This window comes from Convolutriloba macropyga, chromosome 1, assembly GCF_964194025.1.
Source record: "Convolutriloba macropyga chromosome 1, txConMacr16.3, whole genome shotgun sequence".
Taxonomy (NCBI): Eukaryota; Metazoa; Xenacoelomorpha; order Acoela; family Convolutidae; genus Convolutriloba; species Convolutriloba macropyga.
In genome coordinates this window covers 23,938,648-23,947,737 of record NC_134468.1, presented here as the reverse complement: position 1 = coordinate 23,947,737, position 9,090 = coordinate 23,938,648, and positions in this window count along the sequence as shown.

Genomic DNA, 9,090 nt, shown 5'->3' with positions numbered 1-9,090 from the left:
CACTCATTACTAAAACTTACCTCTAAGGCAAAATTTGATCCCTTTAAATATGCCTATGTCATAAATATGTTCAAGAGCAATTTTTGTTTTTGAAATCGGTCCAGTATTATATCTGCATGAACTGAAAAAACTTATTGGCCTTTGAAGATCGATTAACTCAAAAATGACCGCAAAATTTAAAAAATGAAATCAATTGCAAACTTTAATTTTCCTGAAAATCATGATATTATTATCTTCAGAATCATTTCGGTGTCTATAGAGGCTATCCATTGACCCAACTTCAAGCATTAAAAAATTCATTGGCTCAAAGATCGATAGGCAATAATTTTTTAGGAAAAAATCTCAAAATTCAAAAAATAGAAATTCTTTCAACTGAAATGTTGAAAACCGTTCAATTGACCCTAGCAACTATCGAATAACATACTATCAAACACTGGATGAGGTTAACTGGCTAATAAGGCAAGAAAAATTGAATAAAATACAAATATTTGAATACTTGAAAATAGCAAATTTTATTGAAAAATTTATAAAATTCGAAAGGTTAAATTGTTGAAAACAAATTCATTGAAACTAACTACCATGCAGTAACATTTTATCAGACTGTGGGGTAGGTTTTCTGGCACTTGAGAATGGACAAATATCAAAAATTGACAAAAACATTAGGAAACCTTGAAAAAATTGCAGATTTTATCAAAAAAAGCAGAATTTCGAGATATTAAATGTAAAAACAATCCATTATTACTAGAAATTATGCAGTGCTCTATAATCAAACCACAAAGGACATTTCCAGGACCCTGAAGCTGGAAAAAATCGAAAAATGACAACTTGAAAAAAATTGCAAAAATTAGTATCATTTTATGTGTTTGTATTTGTAGTACCAAAACGTATAGCTCATAAAATGGACATAACAAGTAATTTTGTCTCGCAAAAGGCCTCCATCGTTTTTCAAAAACTTCAACCTAAGATTAATCAAACATAAAACTTAAAAAATTCACAAAAAAAACATGAAAGATTGCAATATTTTGAGCCCAAAAATTCCTAAAATGGCCTTTTAACCTTCAATTAAGGCCATCCTAGCAGCTGCACCACTCTAAGCACTTGAGGGACTACTGAAGCCCAATATGGGCCTCAAATGAAACTTAATGCCCACTGGGCTTTACCTGTTTATCCCGTTTTGAAAGATCAAAGTCATTGAAAAGTGTTTAAAAAAACACAGCGCCCCAATACAATTAAAATTCTTTGAATTGTAAAAAACCACGATGCCCCAAAAATAGCCGCTATCGCTTCGCGACTATTTTTAAGGAAAGAGTTTCGACCATGATTATATTTTTTGATTGTTTTATTTTCTTGTTTGTGTTCTCTCCCTGTCTTTAAAAATTGATAGTTAAAAATTAATTTCTCGCAATTCTGCATATTAGCAAAATTTGCTGGCTTCAGAATCAAGAACATAGCCGGCAGATTGCCGGAATAGCTGCGAAAGAATAGACCTGCGTGCCATATAATAGAGACAGAAACAGATCTAAATTGAAAAAAAAATCGACGCCGCTCAAAAAACTAGGCAAAAAACATTCAGCGATAAATTAATAACGCTTGTTAAAATTCATTCCACAGAAGCCTCTTATTCGGGACCTTTACTGCACATATGAGTTCCTTTGACCTTAAACAAATTCAAATTAAACTTAAGTTTTAAAAAGCAAAAGTCATTTTATTGAGTGAGGTAAGTCACGTATGATCAAAATCTAATCACGCAAATAACCTAAAAACTTTTGCTAAAGCGAGTGAGAAATGACGTCACGCGCGCAAATGCTGTTAGTGAGAGGAAGAAGTCATTCAGAAAATTTGACTTTTTCAGCTTTGCTATGTGAACAAATGTAAAACGAAAAAAGAGCGTCAGACGACGAAACAAAAAAAACATATCAGGACCAGTCCTGACGTACAATTCAAAGAATTTTCATTGACTAAACAGAAAAATTAGACCAAGAATGGAATTTGAGTGAATTGATAAAACCATCTTAAACAAAATCAGATAAAAAAATAAGAAAAAAACAGAAAATCAATGTCAAAATGCCGCATGTGATCAAAAAAACCTCTAGCGAGAAATGAAAATTCATTTCAAACAAAAAACTAGGCCTAGAATGAGCTGTGAATGGATTGGGAAAACCATTTAGAAAAAAATTCGATCCAAATAATCGAAAAAACAGTAAAAAATTAGAGTGAAATTGCCGAATGTGAACAAAAAACAACTACCGAAAAACCGAATTTTTGTTCAAACACCATTTTCTCACTCTACTTTAAAATTAGAGCAAAAAAATTCACGCCGCAAAACCACTCGCTTTTTCGCTCCATTTCCTGTTTCGGCGTGACCAAAATCACCACTCCAATTTGACTTCAAAAATCATGAAAATGTGTGAACAGATCTTAAAAAAAAACATAGCCGGAAGAATTCCAGAAACGACTCGAAGGAAAAAACGAACGCCCCTAACAAACATAAAACTTATTCTACTGATTGACCACAATAACTAACAAAATGCTTATCCTACTGAATAACACTTGTCACTTTAAAACAAAAAAAAAAGAAAAAGAACAATGAAAAAATAACTGAGCAGAAAAGACGATAAAGCACGTGATAAAAATTTTACATTGAGTTGCAAGTTTAAAAACAACTTTTGGCGAAAACCCGTGAAATAGGATTAGTTTAATTTTGTTGAATCACTGCTATTTGAGACAAAAACCAAACACAAATTTCGAGTAGAATAAACGAAGGTAAAAGAAAGGAAATGAAAAACAAAACCAAAAATATTTTTTGTAAAAAAAAAAAAATTGGCCACAAATAATGAATCAAATACCCTTATGCTGAAACCAAATCATTATTTCAAAAAACTTTTAATACGACATCTGGTCAAGTGTCCACCAATCCAAATCATTGTTTATTTGTATGAGTAAAAACGAAGAACGAAAAAAATATAAAAAAAGTTAGTGTTTAAGAAAAGTTATTGATATTTGTCATTGAAAAGTGCTTTAAATATATTTCAACAAAACCTCTAGAAAAGCTCCTATCAAAAGCTAGACCACTAAAAACTAGCAAAAAGCAGACAATCAGAAGAACTCAGCAAAAATTCCAAAAAAAACACGAAAATTTGCGGAACTCTTCATAAAAGTTACTCAATTGTCTTTAACAAAATGAATCAAAACTGAAATCAAAATCATCAACACGCATCAAGGACAACTAATTTGGACTATAGGCATCCCCAAATGCTATAAAAATTGAAGAACACCTTGAAGAAAAATTGAAGGGCATTTAAAAAAATTGAAAAAAAATCATAGAAAAAATTGAGCTTTTTTTTTAAATTCACGGGAGCACATAGAGCCAAAAAACGTTAATTGGAGCGAATTAGTACTGGAAGACTTCGAAAACAATAGGAAAGTCGAATAGGCTGAAAAATTTTTCTAAGTTTAGAAAAAAAAACGAAAAACAGCAAAAAATTAAAAATAATTCAAAATTTTTCAGTTTATTGTCATTTTTCTAAACAAAAAAATCGTTTCCAACCTAAGAGAATGTAATTACTTGGTATCTAAAAACTCAGTTACTGACCTGCGTCTATTCAAAGCCATTACAAAGCATTATAACAAAACAAAACGCAAAAAATTGCTAAAATTCGCCTAAAATTCAGCAAAATAGCTGAAAAACCAGCAAAATGGTATAAAAATCTTATTAATGACCAAAAACTTGCGAACCACTATTAAATCAACCCTAAGCATCACACAATATCATAATCAGACCTCTAAACCAAAAAATAACAAAAAACGGTTTTGAAAAGCCGCATGTGAACAAAAAAATTTCGCTCGCTTAGAGAAAATTTTTTCACACATCAATTTATCGCTCTCTCAAAAACAGCGGTATGAACAAAAACCACTCTCTTTTCGCTCCACTCTTCAATTTTGTTCAGCACAAAAACCACTCCACATTTTTTCACGCGTTTCATTTCCCGCTTTAAAAATCACTCCAATAAAATTGATTAAAAAAAAACATAGCCGGAAGAATTCCGGAAACGACTCGAAGTAAAAATCTGAATCTGACGAAGTAAAAATTCTCACTAATCAGATGCATCACCAGCATATTACCAATCACCAATCGACAGATAGCGTAACCAATTCACAAAGAAAAGACTGGAGAACTGGAAACTTGACAAAGGAGAAAATCAAAAAAAATTATTCTCTAAAAGTCCAAATAAAATTCTCTACAAAAAGATAACATGCAGTTTCCCATCCATATCTAATAGAAATCAATTAGTTATATATTTGGCTAGATCAATCGCCCACCTAGTACTTGCAGAGAAATGTTAAACAACAAACTAAAAAAGACTATTAAATCTTAAACGAATTAGAATTTTGTATAATTTGTTTAAATGAAAACTGCCCTCCTGCTAAGCCTTCAAGTGCAAATTCATAGTATCGACACCTACAAAATGCTCCTTATTGAGAAAAAGTTGCCAACAAAAAACATTAAATTGGAAGAAGTAAGGACAAAAATTGGCCAAAATTTGCTCTGATTTACTCGAATTTCTTTAACAAAAACAACTCGAAACTAATATAAATCAAAATGAGAAAACATCCAAAAGAACTAAAACAGCTGACTTCCACTATAAAACTCCCCAAATGATATCAAAGGGTGAAAAAGAATAGAAAGGACATTTAAAACCAAATTGAACAAAAAAAACGAGAAAAAGTAAGGTGTTTTTTAAATTTTACAAGAAAAAAGCCAAATAAAATTATTTTGATCAAATAGAGCAATAAAGTGATCGCGAAATACTGGACAAGTCATAACAAGCTAAGAAAATGTCTATGATTGAAAAAAAACGAAAAAAAAGCAAAAAAATTTCAAAAAATGGTTGAAAAATTTTCAATTTTTCTGTCATTTTTCTTCAGAAAAAAATGTTTTATACCAGCAAAATTGTAATCAATTTGTATCCCTGATATTCCTTGAGTAACGAGCTTCTATGCAAATTAAAGCAGTAAAAGAAAACAAAAGGCCGAAATACAATAAATTTCGTCGAAAAATCAGCAAAACTGATCAAAAACCTCCAAATTTGCATAAAACTCAAATTAACCACTTGAAACCTTTCATTCCTATCAGAACGAGCCCAAATCCAATACAAAATCATAATCAAACCTCAAAAACAAGAAAAGTTTCAAAAAAACTGCTTTTAAAAGCCGCACGTGAACAAAAAAATTTCGCTCGCTCAGAGAAAATTTTTTCACACATCAATTTCTCGCTCTCTCAAAAACAGCGGTTTGAACAAAAAACCACTCTCGTTTCGCTCCGCTCTTCACTTTTGTTCAGCAACCAAATCACTCGAAATTTTTTCACGCGTTTCATTTCCCGCTTCAAAATTCACTCCAATAAAATTGATTAAAAAAAAGGACTTCTCCAATACTCCTCTTCGAGTCGTAAAAAAGGACTTCTCCAATACTCCTCTTCGAGTCGTAAAAAAAGACAGCGCCCCAATACAATTCAAATTCTTTGAATTGTAAAAAACCAAGAGCACCGCAATATAGCTACGCTCAGCTTACAGCTTCGCAGCTATAAAAACTGAAACGAAATAAAAAAAAACGAAATAGTGGCAGGTCTCATCCGTCTTCCAATGGGGCATTATTTGAATCATTTAGTGTTTTGAATTTATAACGTTTTTTTACTTATACTTAATTTTTCGAACAGCATGTGAATTGTTGAAAGTTTCCTCTCTCTTTTTTCACCTGGTAGAATTCAATTGAGTCGAAATGTAGCTGAGCGGGGTCGGAACATTATGTGCGCACACACATTAGCGAGCCTCATTGTTATTGAAATGCATTCAATTTTTAACAATTTGAATTTACCCCACTTTTCTTCCATCGGAATATAGACTTTTCGACAGTTCAGATTTCCTCAAAGCCATGCGATATCGATAGTTAAAAATTATTTTTTCGCTATTTTGCACATAGGCGAAATTTGCTGGCTTCAGAATCAAGAAAAATGAAACAAAATAAGAAATAACATACGTAACATAACACAGTCAAGCGCTCTCATCACAGAGAGCGCTTGACTATGTGTAGAGACAACACTGGATATACTACACTTACTTTTTCCAATTTGATGGTTTTAACCAATCGGTTTGATCTGTTATCGTAAAAGTTTCCTCATTTAATTCTAAATCAATCACCTTAGAGCTTGATTAAACTAGTTGGTGCTTCAGCAGCAACTACCAAAAATGGGAAGAATTAAGACCGAACAAATTTGGTAAAGATTAACAAAACCGAGACGTAATTTATTTTTACAAACAAACAAAGGTTTAAGTGAAATTTAGCTTGAGCTTGAGTTAAATTGAAGCGAAGTTGAACAACAAGAATTGAACAAAGTTTTTCACATCAAATTTTGTTACAACTATTTCAAGAGCACCCGGGTAGCCTAACGAGAAAACTGAATTCCATCAGGAAAACTAAACCAAAGAACATAGCCGGCAAATACCGCCGTTGACGCGCTTGACGCACATCGGGATTGAAGAAAAAAGATAGAAATTGACGGAATTTTTTTCCTAAATTTTAAAAAGTGTTCTAATTCGGTGCACAGTTTCAGTTAGACTCTAAAACTATACTTAATTCAGCTTCTAAACTGAAAGCTATTACGCTTAATACTAATGTCAGCTATCAAAAGCTCTAAGGAACTTGGATAACCTAATGCACTATGACTTAATGACCGAGCTTTATAGGTTTATCTCGTTTCTTTTGATTTTATGCTTGCGTAATTCAGTGCGTAATTCAATGCGTGGCAAAATTAAAATCCATTCATTTGAAACAGTGAGTGCGGTAAGTAGAAGTCAAGCGCGAAAATTGTAACTTATGTAAAACGAAAAACGTGATCAAAATGTGAAGCAATTAACAGGTCAAATATTGAAATAAAATCCAAAGAATTAACAGAAAAACTCAGAACTACTGTAACTGACCAGTAGATCAATTGAATAACGCCACCCAAAGAGAAAAACAGTCTTAAAAGTTGAGTAACTAAAATAATCACAAAAACTAAATAAAAAATAGAATCATTGCTAAAACACTTAAGCTTTTACCCTGAAGGCGAAATTCGGTCTTTTTAAATATATACATTAACCCATGCATAAGCTTTGAAAGTCTTATTGCCCAATGAAAACAGAAAAAATTGAGAAATATGATACTTAAAAATCAAAAATCGCAAAATTAAAATGTTCAAAAGCACTTTTTTGTCTCTGAAACATGCCCAGAATCCCGTCTGCAAGAATCCCTAAAAATTTTTTGGCCCGTAAAGTTCGATAAACTTAGAAAATAACACAAACAAATTTGAAAACAAGAGCAAAAATTTAATGGGATGATGCTCAAACTTGTGATTTGAACTTTTTCACAACTATTTCATTGTCACCAGATGCTATCCAGTAACCCAGTTGCAGGCTCTAAAAAATTTAATCGGCTCATAAAGATCGATAAAATAGGAACCTGACAATAACTTTCAGAAAATTTGAAAATTTCGTCGAAAAAAACAAAAACTCGTAACATTACGATGTTGAAAACAACTAAACTAAACTAAGCATTATCCTATTATCACACCCTGGAGGAGGTTCCATTGCATTTGAGGATGAACGAACATCTTCAAAAAAATGCAAACATTAGTATCATTTTCATGTTTGTTTGCGGTACCAAAATATATAGCTCACAAAATGGTTATAAAAATTATTTAAATCTTGAAAAGAGCTTTATCAACTTTAGCAAACGTCAATTCAAGACCACTCAAACAAGAACTCGGAAAACGACAAAACGTGAAAAATTGCAAATTTTGGGAACAAAAACTCCTAAAAATGACCTTTCAACCTTGAATTTATGCCTTCCTAGCATCTTCAGGGCTTCAGCACTCTAAGCACTTGAAAGATTACCAATGCTCCCTTAGGTCATCTAGTCAAACTTAATGACCACAAAGATCAAAATCATGAAAATTTTGTGAAAAGATCTTACAAAAAAATAAGAGCCCCAATACAATCAAATTCTTGAATTGTAAAAAGACAGAGCATTAATACAATCCAGTTCGTGGATTGTAACAAAAACAGAGCCCCAATACAATCCAATTCTTGGATTGTAAAGAGGAGGACGCCTAAATAAAAGCCGTTCAGAGGCTGACGGCGGCTATTAATTATAGATATTTTCTAATAACTAAAATTGTGCGGATGTGACAAATCAGCAGAAACAATTAAAATCTAAAAACTGTTTTTAATTCATTTATAATTGCTACGAATACCCAAAATATTTTTATTACAAACACCGGCGTTAAAAAAACAACAAAAATGTATATCAAGTTTCATCAGGAATTGGACGTGGAAAAATGGGATTTATTCTGCCCCCCCCCCCCCCAATGTTTTTACGCCCCCAGTTAAAATTATATGTTGTTATATAGAACGTTATTATGTAAAAACAATAGCACGTGTGCCTGGGGGCGTAAAAGATATAAGCCCACTAAGCTGGGGTGGGGGCAAAACAGAATAGATCGGGAAAAAACTCAGACAAAACAAAGCAAAAAAATTGAACGAGAGCTGTTTAAAACAACTGTTCACTTTCAATCTTTTGCTTTCGGAACACGAATTTCAATTTAATACCGTTGACAAGAAAAATAATTAAATTTATGAATGAAAAAATATACATACCCATTGATTCCCAAGATCAAGATTGGGATTGAAACAAGGGAAGAAAATTATGTATTAGTGAGAGTAGCCATGCCGCCGGGTGTAGCAGTACTAGAAGTAGAGGGATTATTAGCCACACCAAAAATCATGATACCTGAGGAACTAAAATTAGTTGAAACGAAGTTAGAGGAGCACCCATCTAAAACACTGGGTTTGATGGGATTTTTAGCATTTCTGTTTTTGAATTCGTTTTTCGACATTGACTATGTTGATACAAACCTACGTTGTTGAGTAACGTAACTGTATGAAAAAAACGCTTTGAGCCAAATGAGCAGTCAATAAAACTAGATTGGTCAAGTCAAAAATTGGTAGCGCGAAACAAATTATTGTTTTGAAGCAGATAAAACAATTGGAGCAC